Below are 16,201 nucleotides of genomic sequence, written 5' to 3' on the forward strand. Positions count from 1 at the left end.
TTTTGCTTTCGCAAGAGACACGGTTGTGCTTTCGCGAGAGTCACGGCCGTACATTTCGGAAACGAAAAAAAAACACGTTTTCTGTTTTTTTCCTTCCATGAGAGTCACGGTTTTGCTTCCACGAGAGGCACGGTTATGATTTCACGAGAGGCACAGGCGTGCCTCTTTCGGAAAGGGAAAAAACCATGCTCCTGGTTCAGTTTTTCGCCCGGTTTTTTTCTTCCGGTTTTTTCGTGAAAAAAAAAGTTCGTCAAAACCTATCAACGTGGGATCTAGTTTTGAAGATCTCGACGCGAGGAATCCAATGATGAATACGGTTCGAGATTTGGACGCACGGTTTAAGAGATAAAACGTTTTAAACAGATATACAAAAAAAGGGAAAACTCCCAGGTTGCGACAAGTAACGCGCTGTATGTGCGCCATTTGTCACGACCTAGAAAAGTGGAGTGTTCTGTGCAACGAGTACTCCTTAATCGGGCAGCTTGACGCGCGGCAAATAGGATCCGCGGCGATTTTTATGCCTGCCAACGGCTGGAGATGCTCTAATCCATCGCGAGAGGGAGGCGCCTGGTGGCGACGACGCTGGCGCGAGGTCGTGTTGGCAAAACCCCGGCTGGGCTTGGTCGTAGTGGCCGCACCCCGACGCCCCGCGGACGCCGGCGCGAGGTCCTGGGAGACGCCGGCGGCGCGCAAGGACCTGGGCGACGACGCCGGCGCGAGGTCCTGGAGGCGAACCCATGGCTGGGCTTGGTCGTAGTGGTCGACCAATGGAGCAAGGTACCTCGCCCCCTGCCCTCATCTCTTCCTTGATTCCTTCCCTCCCTCCCTGCAGCCTGCAGGCGGCTAGCCGGCGACTAAACATTCAATTATTTCTGTTCTAGTGCGCACAAAAATTGAAGGTAAACCACCATTGAAATTTAGGATCTCTGGAATTTTCTGATTACGATGATTACTGTCAGCTCTTGTCCTAATGAAGTACATCGTCCAGGAATAGGACAACACCAAACAATTATTGGATTCAGTCCTGTAGTGTAATCTCTGATTCTTCCCATGTAGATGTTGGGGAGGATGGTCCTTCCGTTGTTGAACAATTATAAACTACGTAGTGTGATATTCTTCCGACGTAGTGTTATCTCTGAATCTCTGAATGATGTTGGTTTATGATAAGATGACAATCTACGTTGAACAATGATGCTAGTCTGAATCAACGTTTTGTAATCTCTGAATCTTACCATGTAGATACATAGATATCATTGTGCATTCCTTCCAATGTGCTACAAACCCAGATTAATTTCTTCTCTGCGCCTAAAATTCCTTCTGCTTGAGCTGTCAAGGAAGAAGACAGATCACAGAATCCATTGAATGTTGTCCTGTTAACTTGATATATTCTACTCAGGAAAATATTCTCTCCTGTCCAGACCTGTCACACGAAATAGACCATTGCTATTAGTAAAACACAACTAGTCATAACTCATAAATAATTAGATCGATCTGCTAGTGTATCGCCTCGTTGCTATAACTCATTCCCCTTTGCAAGTGTCTTGACCAAATGATGGTGTTCATATTTAGCTGCAGTGTACCTTTTGTTTTTCTAAAATCTTCCCACATAGATGTTGTGAAGGATGGTCCTTGCGTGCATCGGACTGAATTGAGAAGTATCTTGGATGAAATTGGGGACCCTTTTTAGTTGGTTCTTGACGTGAATGAATCAATGAAGTAGGTGTAATGGTCAAGATCATAACACCAATGTATAATTTGAGATACTACTTGATTTGCTAGCAGTTGAGTGAGATAGCACAATATTCACTTATATATCTTGCACGTACCAACACCTGCATCCTCGTTTTTATAGTAAGCATTGAAAATCTGTACCTTTTTGTTTATAGGAAATGTTGATTTTCTCCTTTCATTTGCATGTGGTATTTCTTTGTCATTCGTGTTATGTTGAGCTTTGTTCACATATTTTCCAATCGAGTTGCCTTTGTGACATTCCCACATGTGGGTTTGCTAGGTTGGTGAAACCTATGGTTAATTTGTACTCCCTCCGTCCCGAAATTCTTGTCTTAGATTTGTCTAAATACGGATGTATCTAGTTACATTTTAGTGTTAGATACATCCATATCTAGACAAATGTAAGACAAGAATTTTGGGACGGAGGGAGTATGTGATATGCAGGAAGGCATGACCGATTTATGTGTGGAGACTCTATCTGAGTACCATGGCATTGTCATCAAGACGTTTGTAAGTGAGGATGAAGGTTTTCAGTCTATAACAAACTAGGTATGTGCTCGTGTGTTGCCACGGGAGACATTTTTCTAACGCAATAAGAGGAACATACAAGGATACATCCTAATGCAAATCAAATAACCAAGAGGTTGTGTTTTGGTTTTGAAGCATAGAATTTTTTACAACTTTGTCACAGGACATACTGAAGGCCAGAGAACATCAGAGTGAAATATCATTATCTGAATGACATTTAAAAAAAATAGATGTCCAATAATTCATCTTTGCATCTAAATAAAAATGTACGAGGCAATATTACCACTCATTTACTAACATGTTTCTCTATCTCCTCTTGCGGTAGAACAATCAGTACCTGAAGATGGCATTTGGGTGTCACTGCAAATGTAAACAAACATTCATAGTTTTTTTTTGTTGAGAAAACGCAAAGAGATTTTTTGCGTTTCTTTGTATTGAAAAGATAGGGTTTATGTTACAATCCTCCTAGGAGGTACAGAACTGATGATGAAAAACGGGTTATCCGTGCACATCCCAAGTCTGGGGGATGATGTCGCGAAGGCCAGCAGCTCCCGCCTTGGCCCAGGGCGACGCCTCTTCCTTGATCTTCACAACAAGGTCTTGCGTCGAAGGCAGGGCGCCCTCAAAGACGCAACTATTGCGGTGTTTCCGAATCATCCAGGGGGTTAACAAGGCCATGGAGGCCAGGCCTTTGCGCATGGACTGCGGCGTCCCCTGCCTAGCAGTGTGCCACCAGTCCAGGAGGGAAGGTTCATGGCTTGGTGGCGTGCACGGCAAGCTTAGCCAAGCGATGATGTCATGCCAAACTTTCCTGGAGAAGGGGCATTGGAGGAGCAGATGGTCCATCGTCTTGGGGTCCTGGCAGCACAGGAGGCAAGGGTCGTGGTGGTGCTGCAGCCCGCGGCGTGCCAAGCGGTCGGCGGTCCAGCATCGGTCCTGGTCGGCGAGCCAGTGGAAGAAGCGTGCCCGGGACGGTGCCCAACTCTTCCATATGATTTTGCAGGACTCGCTGTGGATTGATCCCTGGAAGGTAGCCTTGTAGCAGGACTTTGCGGTGTATGATTAGCTCGTGGTCCACTCCAGAGGAGTTGGTCAGGCTCCTCGGTCAGGGTAGTGCGCTCCAAGGTACTCTAGACGCGTATGTATTGACCGATCTCATGGATACCTAGTGTACCCTCGATGTCGCGTGCCCAAGCATTGGCGTGGAGCCCCTCCGCGACAGTCCGTGTCTTTCTCTTGCGCTTGGGGATGCAGGCATGGAGCTGTGGTGCAATCTCGCTGATGGAGCGGCTATTGATCCACCGGTCGTCCCAGAATAGGGTTGTATGGCCGTTGCCCAGGACCGTCTCGGTGCAGGCGAAGAAGAGATAGTTACTTTGTTTTAGATGTTCATTCTGAATTTGAGCTTCTGTAAAAAATACATATTTCAGCAATAGAGTAATAATCTTTAGCAGTCCAGTAGTTGATCGATGTGCTTTCTTACTGTAGGGGAGTATGTTGACATGATCAAGGCTGGTATCATCGACCCTGTGAAAGTGATCCGAACTGCACTTCAAGATGCATAACTCTCAAGTTCTCTAACCATATAGTATAAAACAAGCAAATTGTGCATTGAAAACAAAATCTGTCAAAAACAGAACAGTCTGTAATGATCTAAACAATGGCCATACTTCTGTAAATTCAAAAATTCTGAAAACTTAGAACAACGTAGGTTGTTTGTATATCAATCATGTTTAAAAAATTCAGAATTTTATCGCGTTCCAGTGAATTTAAACAATTCTATTACTGGAAGCAAAAGTTTCTGTTTTTGCACAGAATCAAGTCAACTATCATCCACACTATCCAAAGGCTTTACTGGACACTTTATTGAAACAAAAGCTATAAAACATGATTACTATAGTAGCTTAATCATGTGAACACACAAAAACAGTAGGTAATAGTGTTGGGTTGTCTCCCAACAAGCGTTTTTCTTTAATGCCCTTTTAGCTAGGCATGATGATTTCAATGATACTCACATAAAAGTAAAGAATTGAAATATAACGGGAGCATCATGAAGCATATGACTAGCACATTTAAGTCTAACCCACTTCCTATGCACAGGGATTTTGTGAGTAAACAAATTATGGGAGCAAGAATCAACTAGCATATAGGAAGGTAAAACAAGCATGACTTCAAAACTTTCAACACATAGAGAGGAAACTTGATATTATTGAGATATGTAAAAGCATATGTTCCTCTCTCATAATAATTTTCAGTAGCATCATGAATGAATTCAACAATATAACTATCACATAAAGTATTCTTTTCATGATCCACATGCATAAAAAAATTATTACTCTTCACATAAGCAAATTTATTCTGATCAATAGTAGTGGAAGCAAACTCAACAAAATAACTATCACATGATACTTGATCCACATAATCAATTTGAGCATTAAAATCATGATGACAAGTTTCTTGGATATCATTACTTTTTATAACATACATATCATCATAATAATCATCATATATAGCAACTTTTTTTATCATGGTCAATTGAAACCTCTTCCAAAATAGTGGATTCATCATTAAATAAAGTCATGACCTCACCAAATCCACTTGTATCAATATTGTAATAAGATTCAACACCCTCCAAAATAGTAGGATCATTACCTAGAGTTGACACTCTTCCAAACCCACTTTCATCAATATAATCATCATAATAAATATTCTCATCAAGACTTGGAGGACTAAAAATTATCATCTTCATCAAACATAGCATCTCCAAACTTATGGCTCTGCATATCATTAGCATCATGGATATTCAAAGAACTCATACTAACAACATTGCAATCATGCTCACCATTCAAAAATTTTGTGCCAAACATTTTATTGAATTCTTCTTCTATCAATTGAGCACAGTTATCCTTTCCATCATTCTCAAGAAAGACATGATAAAGATGAATAATATGAGGCAGCCTTAATTCCAATTTTTGTTGTAGTTTTCTTTTATAGAACGAAACTAGTGAATAAACAAGAAACTAAAAGATTCAATTACAAGATCTAAAGATATACCTTCAAGCACGCATCTCCCCGACAATGGCGCCACAAAAGAGCTTTATGTCCACTACGCAACTTTATTCTTGTAGACTCATGGTGGGCCTCCAAGCGTAGAGTTTTGTTGGACAGTAGTAATTTACACTCAAGTGGATGACCTAAGGTTTATCAATCCGTGGGAGGCATAGGATGAAGATGGTCTCTATCAAACAACTCTGCAACCAAATACAAGAAATCTCTTGTGTCCCCAACACACCCAATACAATTGCAAATTGCAAATTGTATAGGTGCACCAGTTCGGCAAAGAGATGGTGATACAAGTGTAGTATCGATAATAGATGTAGGTTTTTGTAATCTGAAAATAAAAAAACAGCAAGGTAGCAAGTGATAAAACGGAGCACAAACGGTATAGCAATGCTTAGAAACAACGCCTAGGGTTCATACTTTCGCTAGTGCAATCTCTCAACAGTGCTAACATAATTGAATCATATAACCATCCCTCAATGTGCGATAAAGAATCACTCCAAAGTTCTTATCAAGCGGAGAACATAAGATGAAATTGTTTGTAGGGTACGAAACCACCTCAAAGTTATTCTTTTCGATCAATCTTTTGAGCTATTCATAGAAGTGTCACAAACAGCCCTAGAGTTCGTACCAAAATAACACCATATGATACACATCAACCAGCTCTAATGTCACCTAGATACTCCAATGTCACCACAAGTATCTGTGAGTTAATTATACGATACGCATCAAACAACTTCAGATCCATAATATTCAATCCAACACAAAGAACATCAAAGAGTGCCCCGAGATTTCTACCGGAGAAAGTAGGACGAAAACATGCATCAACCCCTATGCATAGATTACCCCAATGTCACCTCGGAAATCTGCGAGTTGAGTGACAAAACATACATCAAGTGAATCAATATAATACCCCATTGTCACCACGGGTATTCATATGCAAGACATACATCAAGTGTTCTCAAATCCATTAAAGTATTCAATCTGATAATAGTGAAACCTTAAAGGTAAAAACTCAATTTATCATAAGAAGATAGAGAGGGGAAAACACCATACGATCAAACTATATTAACAAAGCTCGCGGTACATCAAGATCGTGCCAAATAAAGAACACGAGAGAGAGAGAGAGATCAAACACATAGCTACTTGTACATACCCTAGCCTCGAGGGTGAACTACTCCCTCCTCGTCATGGAGACCGCCGGGATGATGAAGATGGCCTCCGGTGACGATTTCCCCCTCTAGCAGGGTGCCAGAACAAGGCTCCAGATGGTATTTCGAAGGTACAGAGGCGTGCGATGGCGGAGTCCAAGTTCTAGGGTTATTTCTGGTGGTTTCTCTATTTATAGGATTTTTTGGCGTCAGTCTCACGCTAAGATGGGCTACACGGAGCCCACCACCCTCCAGTGCACCACCTCCCCCAGGCGCGCCCTGGTGGGTGGTGGCCACCTCGTGACTTTTCTGGCCTTCACACAAAGCTTCTAGTGTCTCTTTTCTTCCAAAAACATTGTCAAAAAGTTTTGCTGCATTTGGAGAACTTTGATTTCTGCACAAAAAACAACACCATGATACGTCTTCAACGTATCTATAATTTTTGATTGTTCCATGCTATTATATTATCAATCTTGTATGTTTTATATGCATTTATATGCTATTTTATATGATTTTCGGGACTAACCTATTAACCTAGAGCCCAGTGCCAGTTTCTGTTTTTTCCTTGTTTTTGAGTATTGCAGAAAAGGAAAACCAAACGGAGTCCAATTGACCTGAAATTTCACGGAGATTATTTTTGGACCAGAAGAAGCCCACGGAGTATCAGAGATGGGCCAGAAGAGTCCCGAGGCACCCAAGAGGGTGGGGGGCGCGCCCTACCCCCTGGGCGCGCCCCTACCTCGTGGCCGCCTCGGAGACCCCCCTGACTTGTTCCCGACGCCAACACCTCTTATATATACCCAAACTTCCAGAACATAACCTAGATCGGGAGTTCTGCCGCCGCAAGCCTCTGTAGCCACCGAAAACCAATCTAGACCCGTTCCGGCACCCTGCCGGAGGGGGGAATCCCTCACCGGTGGCCATCTTCATCATCCCGGCGCTCTCCATGACGAGGAGGGAGTAGTTCACCCTCGAGGCTGAGGGTATGTACCAGTAGGTATGTGTTTGATCTCTCTCTCTCTCTCTCTCTCTCTCTCTCTCGTGTTCTTGATTCGGCATGATCTTGATGTATCGCGAGCTTTGCTATTATAGTTGGATCTTATGATGTTTCTCCCCCTCTACTCTCTTGTAATGGATTGAGTTTTCCCTTTGAAGTTATCTTTTCAGATTGAGTCTTTAAGGATTTGAGAACACTTGATGTATGTCTTGCATGTGCTTATCTGTGGTGACAATGGGATATTCACGTGATCTACTTGATGTATGTTTTGGTGATCAACTTGCGGGTTCTGTGACCTTGTGAAGTTATGCATAGGGGTTGGCACACGTTTTCGTCTTGACTCTCCGGTAGAAACTTTGGGGCACTCTTTGAAGTTCTTTTGTGTTGGTTGAATAGATGAATCTGAGATTGTGTGATGCATATCGTATAATCATACCCACGAATACTTGAGGTGACATTGGAGTATCTAGGTGACATTAGGGTTTTGGTTGATATGTGTCTTAAGGTGTTATTCTAGTACGAACTCTAGGATAGATCGAACGAAAAGAATAACTTCGTGTTATTTTACTACGGACTCTTGAATAGATCGATCAGAAAGAATAACTTTGAGGTGGTTTCATACCCTACAATAATCTCTTCGTTTGTTCTCCGCTATTAGTGACTTTGGAGTGACTCTTTGTTGCATGTTGAGGGATTGTTATATGATCCAATTATGTTATTATTGTTGAGAGAACTCGCACTAGTGAAAGTATGAACCCTAGGCCTTGTTTCCTAGCATTGCAATACCGTTTGTGCTCACTTTTATCATTAGTTACGTTGCTGTTTTTTTATTTTTTCAGATTACAAAAACCTATATCTACCATCCATATTGCACTTGTATCACCATCTCTTCGCCGAACTAGTGCACCTATACAATTTACCATTGTATTGGGTGTGTTGGGGACACAAGAGACTCTTTGTTATTTGGTTGCAGGGTTGTTTGAGAGAGACCATCTTCATCCTACGCCTCCCACGGATTGATAAACCTTAGGTCATCCACTTGAGGGAAATTTGCTACTGTCCTACAAACCTCTGCACTTGGAGGCCCAACAACGTCTACAAGAAGAAGGTTGCGTAGTATACATCAAGCAATTTCTGGCGCCGTTGCCGGGGAGGTGAGTGCTTGAAGGTATATCTTTAGATCTTGCAATTGAATCTTTTAGTTTCTTGTTTTATCACTAGTTTAGTCTATATAAGAAAACTACGAAAAATTGGAATTAAGGTTGCCTCATATGCTTCATATTTTTAATGTCTTTCGTGAAAATGATGGGAAGGAAAATTGTGCCCAAGTACTAGAAGAAGAATTACATAGAATGCTTGGCATAAAATATGTGAATGATGAGCATGATTGCAATGTTGTTAGTATGAATTCTTTGAATACCCATGATGCTAATGATATGCAAAGCCACAAGCTTGGGGATGCTATGTTTGATGAAGATGATATGTTTTGTCCCCCAAGTTTTGATGAGCAAATTTATTATGATGATAGCATGCCTCCTATTTATGATGATTATATTGATGAAAGTGGATTTGGAGGGGTCATGACTTTATTTAGTGATGATTCCACTATTTCGGAAGAGGTTCCAATTGATTATGAGAACAAAGTTGCTATCTATGATGATTATTGTGATGACATGTATGCTATAAATATTAATGATAACCGTGAAACTTGTCAACTTGATTTTAATTTTCAATTGGATTATGCTTCACATGATAGTTATTTTGTTGAGTTTGCTCCCACTACTATTCATGAGAAGAAATTCGCTTATGTGGAGAGTAATAAAATTTCTATGCAAGTAGATCATGCAAAGAATGCTTTATGTGCTGGTTATATGTTTGAATTCATTCATGATGCTACTGAAAATTATTATGAGAGAGGATCATATGCTTCTACATATTGCAATAATATCAAGTTTCCTCTCTATGTGCTTAAAGTTTTGAAGTTATGCTTGTTTTGCCTTCCTATGCTAGTTGATTATTGTTCCCATAAGTTGTTTGCTCACAAAATCCCTATGCATAGGAAGTGGGTTAGACTTAAATGTGCTAGTCATATTCTTCATGATGCTCTCTTTATGTTTCAATTCTTATCTTTTATGTGAGCATCATTGAAATCATCACGCCTAGCTAGGGGCATTAAACATTAGCGCTTGTTGGGAGGCAACCAAATTTTACTTTTGTCTTTGCCTTTTGCTCATGTTTAGTAATAAATAATCTATCTAGTCTCTGGTTAGATGTGGTTTTATGTTTTAATTAGTGTTTGTGCCAAGTAGAACCTTTGGTAAGACTTGGGTGAAGTCTTTGTGATCTTGCTGTAAAAAACAGAAACTTCTGTGCTCACGAGATTAGCTGCCATTTTTTACTGGTGAGTGCCTTTAGGTTGATTCTTTTTGAAGATGATTAATAGACAAATTACTCAGGTCCACCAATTTATTTCAAAAAATTTGGAGTTACATAAGTATTTGAATGATACAGATTACTACAGACTGTTCTGTTATTGACAGATTCTGTTTTCCGTGTGTTGTTTGCTTATTTTGATGAATCTATGAGTAGTATCGGAGGGTATGAACCATAGAGAAGTTGGAATACAGTAGATATAACACCAATATGAATTTAGAATGATTCCATAACAGTACCTAAGTGGTGATTTATTTTCTTATACTAACGGAGCTTATGAGTTTTCTGTTGTGAAGTTTTCAAGTTTTGGGTAAAGATTCGATGGACTATGGAATAAGGAGTGGCAAGAGCCTAAGCTTGGGGATTCCCAAGGCACCCCAAGGTAAAATTCAAGGGAAACTAAAAGCCTAAGCTTGGGGATGCCCCGGATGGCATCCCCTCTTTTGTCTTCGTTCATCGATAACTTTACTTGAGGCTATATTTTTATTCACCACATGATATGTGTTTTGCTTGGAGCGTCATTTTATTTTCTTTTGTTTTTCTTGCTGTTTGAATAAAATACCAAGATCTGAAGTTCTTAAATGTTAGAGAGTCTTCACATAGTTACATAATTATTCAACTACTCATTGATCTTCACTTATATCTTTCGGAGTAGTTTGTCGTTTGCTCTACTGCTTCACTTATATCTTTTTAGAGCACGGTAGTGGTTTTATTTTATAGAAATTGTTGATCTATCATGCTTAACTTATATTATTTTGAGAGTCTTTAGAACAGCATGGTAATTTGCTTGGGTTATAAAACTAGTCCTAATATGATAGGCATCCAAGAGGGATATAATAAAAACTTTCATATAAAATGCATTGAATACTATGAGAAGTTTGATTCCTTATGATTGTTTTGAGATATGAAGATGGTGGTATTAGAGTCATGCTAGTTGAGTAGTTGTGAATTTGAGAGATACTTGTGTTAAAGTTGGTGATTCCCGTAGCATGCACGTATGGTGAACCGTTATGTGATGAAGTCGGAGCATGATTTATTTTTTGATTGTCTTCCTTATGAGTGGCGGTCGGGGACGAGCGATGGTCTTTTCCTACCAATCTATCCCCCTAGGAGCATGCTCGTAGTACTTCGTTCGATAACTAATAGATTTTTGCAATAAGTATGTGAGTTCTTTATGACTAATGTTGAGTCCATGGATTATACGCACTCTCACCCTTCCACCATTGCTAGCCTCTCTTGTGCCGCGCAACTTTCGCCGGTACCATACACCCATCATTACCTTCCTCAAAACAGCCACCATACCTACCTATTATTGCATTTCCATAGCCATTCCGAGATATATTGCCATGCAACTTTCCACCGTTCTGTTTATTATGACACGCTTCATCATTGCCATATTGCTTTCCATGATCATGTAGTTGACATCGTATTTGTGGCAAAGCCACCGTTCATGATTTTCATACATGTCACTCTTGATTCATTGCACATCCCGGTACACCGCCGGAGGCATTCACATAGAGTCATATTTTGTTCTAAGTATTGAGTTGTAATTCTTGAGTTGTAAGTAAATAAAAGTGTGATGATCATCATTATTAGAGCATTGTCCCAGTGAGGAAAGGATGATGGAGACTATGATTCCCCCACAAGTCGGGATGAGACTCCGGACGAAATAAATAAATAAAAGAGGCCAAAGAAGCCCAAATAAAAAAAGTGAAAAAAGAGGCCATAAAAAAGAGAAGGCCCAAAAAACAAAAAAAATGATGATAGAAAAAGAGAGAAGGGGCAATGCTACTATCCTCTTACCACACTTGTGCTTCAAAGTAGCACCATGATCTTCATGATAGAGAGTCTCCTATGTTGTCACTTTCATATAGTAGTGGGAATCTTTCATTGTAGAACTTGGCTTGCATATTCCAATGATGGGCTTCCTCAAATTGCCCTAAGTCTTCGTGAGCAAGCAAGTTGGATGCAAACCCACTTAGTTTCTTTTGTTGAGCTTTCATACACTTATAGCTCTAGTGCATCCGTTGCATGGCAATCCCTACTCACTCACATTGATATCTATTGATGGGCATCTCCATAGCTCGTTGATACGCCTAGTTGATGTGAGACTATCTTCTCCTTTTTGTCTTCTCCACAACCACCATTCTATTCCACCTATAGTGCTATGTCTGTGACGCCCCCGATTCGACCGTACACTAATCATACACGCAAATGTGCACGATCAAGATCAGGGACTCACGGGAAGATATCACAACACAACTCTAGACACAGATAATACAATACAAGCTTCATATTACAAGCCAGGGGCCTCGAGGGCTCGAATACATAGCTCGATACATAAGCGAGTTAGCGGAAGCAACAATATCTGAGTACAAACATAAGTTAAACAAGTTTTGCCTTAAGAAGGCTAGCACAAACATCAATGATCGAAGAGGCAAGGCCTCTTGCCTGGGACCTCCTAACTACTCCTGGTCGTCGATGGGCTCCACGTAGTAGTAGGCACCCTCGGGGTAGTAGTCGTAGTCGGCGGGGGTGGCATCTGAATCTTGGGGGGCACCATCTGGTTGCAACAACCAGAAAGAAGAAGGAAGGGGAAAGGGGAGAGCAAAGCAACCATGAGTACTCATCCAAAGTACTCGCAAGCATCAGATCTATACTAAGTATGCATTGGTATCAAATGGAAGGGCTGTATCTGTGGACTGAACTGCAGAATGCCAGAATAGGGGGAAGACATAGCCTATCAAAGACTAGCATCTTCAAGCAGCTCCAAGCATCTTGCAGCATGTAGAAGAGTAAAGAATAGCAGTTTAATTAACAAGCATGTTGTAACATTAAGGCCCAGAGATCCTTCCTCGACTCCCTGCGAGAAAGCAATCTCGGAGCCACATATCCATCACATATCTCAAGTATCCATTTCTAGTTATATAAGATCCGGATACAAGTCTGAACGTCCATTACCGTGGACACGGTATTCGAATATATGTCTTCCCTGCAGGGGTGCACCACGTTACCCAACACGCTCGATCACTCTGGACGGACACACCTTTCTGGGGTCAATGCCCGGCCTCGGAAGATCAACACGTCGTAGCCCTACCTAGGCTCAGCAAAGAGGTCCCCGCCGGTCTACATCCTAAGCACTCCGGGGTCTGGGCCCATCGCCCGTTGCACTCCAGGTCGTTGCGAGCAGGGCGGACCAGGCTCCACCACTACAGGATGGTGCCGGCCCAGCCGTGCCGCAATGCTGAACTGGACGTCTGACAAAGCTTCGGCTGATACTGCGACGTCGAGGCCCATAACTATTCTCACGTGGTGGTTAGTGCATAAAGGCCAAAGGCCAATTCAGAACAAATACCCAAACCTGTTAGTGCATTAACAATTAAAGTGGTGACGGCTGTCGGGACAAGTCCGGAGCTATCACCCCTCCTGGGTGATACCGCTAAACAGCCAGCCGCCACCGTCACATCGCACGGGTGCTCTCTGGGCCCGCCCGGCTTTCACAACGGTCTCAAGTAAAGTCAAGGTAATTGTGTGTCCAGACATCAAGGGGAAAGCCCGAGGAATCACCCCCGGTGGATTCCACTCAATGTAATCATCAAGGTGAACGTAAGAGGGACCACCCTCGAGGTTCACACTTGAGGTGTTGCACGACAGAGCCGTATCGGGAATGGTGAAAGAGGAACCACCCTCGATGACCACACCGAATAGCTACACTACAGAATTATCATCAGGAGTGCGTTATGAGGGATCACCCTCGGCACTCGATAGTAGCTCTGCAGAGTCGAGCAACTAAAGGGGCGTGATGTGATGTGAGGTGTCAGGCTCTGGTCGTCGATCACGTTGATCGAGTCGTCGATGATGAAGCAGGGGCAACAAGGACAAGGTGGAGGTCACTGATGGATCACTAACCAACCTATAATAAGCAGTTTAGGATAAGCAGGTAGGTAACAATAGCAGCTACAAAAGCAGGCTATGCATCAGAATAGGAGCAATCAATAACAGTAGCAAAATCTAATGCAAGCATGAGAGAATGGAATGGACGATATCGGGATGATCAAAGGGGGGTTTGCCTGGAAGCTCCGCTGAAAGGGAAGAAGGGTCGTCGTCGACGTAGTCGATCACAGGGGCATCAGCAGCGGTCTCGGGGTCTACCGGAGAGAAGAGGGGGAAGAAACAGTAAATATAATGCAAACAGATGCAACACAGATGCATGACGGTGGTAACACGCAGGGCTAGGGGTGTTCTATCGCGGTGCTACACGATACCGGCGAAGGGGGAAAACATCCGGAAAGTTTTCCCGGAGTTAGGCTTTTTCGGCTAGATGAAACGGAGGGGGAAAGTTGCATGTTCTCTATGCTAGGGATGTGTGGCAGACGAACGGACCGCGGATTCAGATTCGTCACGAAATTCTGAGCAACTTTCATGTAGAAAACTTTTTCATCCGAGCTACGGTTTAATTTCTATTAATTTTCAAAGTTTTATTAATATTCTGAAATTAATTTTAATACGGAAATAAATGCTAAAATGCTAGGCGCACCCAGCACATTGTACACAAGAGTGTACCCAGTGGCTGACAGGTGGGCCAGGGGGACCCAGTTGACCAGTCAACGTTTGACTGGTCAACAGGGGTGGGACCCCCCTGCCATACACACATCTAACTAATTATAGATTAGGTAGTTATTTAGCAGGTTAAGTTAATTAAGAAAACTCTAATTAATTAATTATATATTTTTTTTAATATTTTTTTCTTTTTTTCAATGGGTGGCTGGGCCACTGTCAGTGGCCCACTCGGGCCTAACGGGGCGGGTTTACTGGGCGCGTGGGTGGGAGTGCCCGTGCACCCGCACGGGGGTAACGGAGGGCGCCGGCGGAGGCCGTGGCCTCGGCGAGGCGCTAGCGAGGGTGGACGCGGCACGGCGGAGGCTGCGCCGCCGGCAGAAGCAAAGCGGGGCCGCGGCCGTGCGGTAGTGGGGGCGACGGTGGTGGCGAGCGGGGACGGAGCCCGGGCGCGGCGCCGGCGCGGTCTCGCGCGGGCGAGACAGGGGTGAGGCCAGGGCGGCTTGGTTGGGCGCGGCCGGGCGCAGGTGCGCGCGGTCAGGCCGCGACCCGGACGCGGCCAGGGGCGTGGGGAACGCGACGACCGCGAGCTGCTCAGGAGCTCGAGCGTGACGGCGGGAGCGGCAGGGCTGCACGGGCAACTTCGCAGGAGTAGCAGCACCGAAACAGCAGCGCAGGGAGCACGGTCCATGACGAGCGCGAGCTCGGGCGGCGGTGACGCACGGCGTCTATAGCGAGGGGGAAGGAAGGGGAACAGAGGAGGGGGCCTCACCGGGCCCTGTAGGTGTGCAAAAGCGTGCGCGAGGAGGAGTCGGGGAGGCGCCAGAGCTCGGGGTAGCCGTCGCGGAGGCGGTTGGGGTCGGGACGAAGACGGCGAGCTTCGGCTTCGGGCGTCGGCCTCGCCGACGCGGGTGTCCAGATCGGGGAGATGGGCGAATGGGGATCTAGGGTTCGTCCCGGGCGAGGGGACGACGTCTTATAGGCGAGGGGCGTCGGGCGATGGCCGCCACGGCGACGGCCGGTGCCGTGGCAGGCATCGGCGCTGCCCATGATCCCCCCATGAACAGGGAGGGGGAGGCAGTGCGCGGGTGGGCTGGCTAGGGGCCAGTTGGCCCAAGGCCCAGAGGGAACAGTGGGGGGCTTTTCCTTTTATTCTTCTACATATTTTGTTTTGTTTTCTTTTTATAGTTTTCTGTTTTCAATTAAGTTTCCTTTCACATATTTATTTTTAGTTTTCTAAAATATAAACCTAGCCTCAAAATTAGTATTACTACTTAGGCTACTGCCCTAATTAATTTGGCACAATAATAAAATAGGTTTGTATTCTTTTTATTATTTAAAGGCATTCAATAATTGTTTTAGTCACCGTTTTATTCACCAAAAAGCATTTAAATACTTTTAAAAAAATGTTGGGTCAGCACCATAATTGGTTATGGAATATTTGCCATACTCTGATCATTTTTCTTCTCACACTTGAGAACTTTTATTTTTTTTATCTTTGTTTTAAATTTTGAATTTTGAACCGTTTTGAATCTAAACGAGATTAGCAACAGTAAAAATGATGACGTGGCATCATTAGCCGAGAATTACTGTAGCTTAATTATCCGGACGTTACAATGTCCATGGCTCACGCTCATGTATTGCGTGAAGATTGAAAAAGTTTGAGAACATCAAAAGTATGAAATAATTGCTTGGCTTGTCATCGGGGTTGTGCATGATTTAAATATTTTGTGTGATGAAGATA

At 43.3% G+C, this 16,201-nt stretch overlaps 1 long non-coding RNA gene across 1 annotated transcript; it reads left to right on the top strand.

Moving 5' to 3' along the window:
* The first annotated feature begins 515 nt into the window (after positions 1 to 515).
* Positions 516 to 3,934, top strand: LOC123144195 (uncharacterized). The gene is made up of 3 exons (XR_006471334.1): positions 516 to 777; positions 2,176 to 2,280; positions 3,748 to 3,934. It is a non-coding gene; the product is annotated as an uncharacterized lncRNA (long non-coding RNA).
* The last annotated feature ends 12,267 nt before the right edge of the window (positions 3,935 to 16,201 follow it).

Source organism: Triticum aestivum, chromosome 6D, assembly GCF_018294505.1.
Source record: "Triticum aestivum cultivar Chinese Spring chromosome 6D, IWGSC CS RefSeq v2.1, whole genome shotgun sequence".
Classification (NCBI taxonomy): Eukaryota; Viridiplantae; Streptophyta; class Magnoliopsida; order Poales; family Poaceae; genus Triticum; species Triticum aestivum.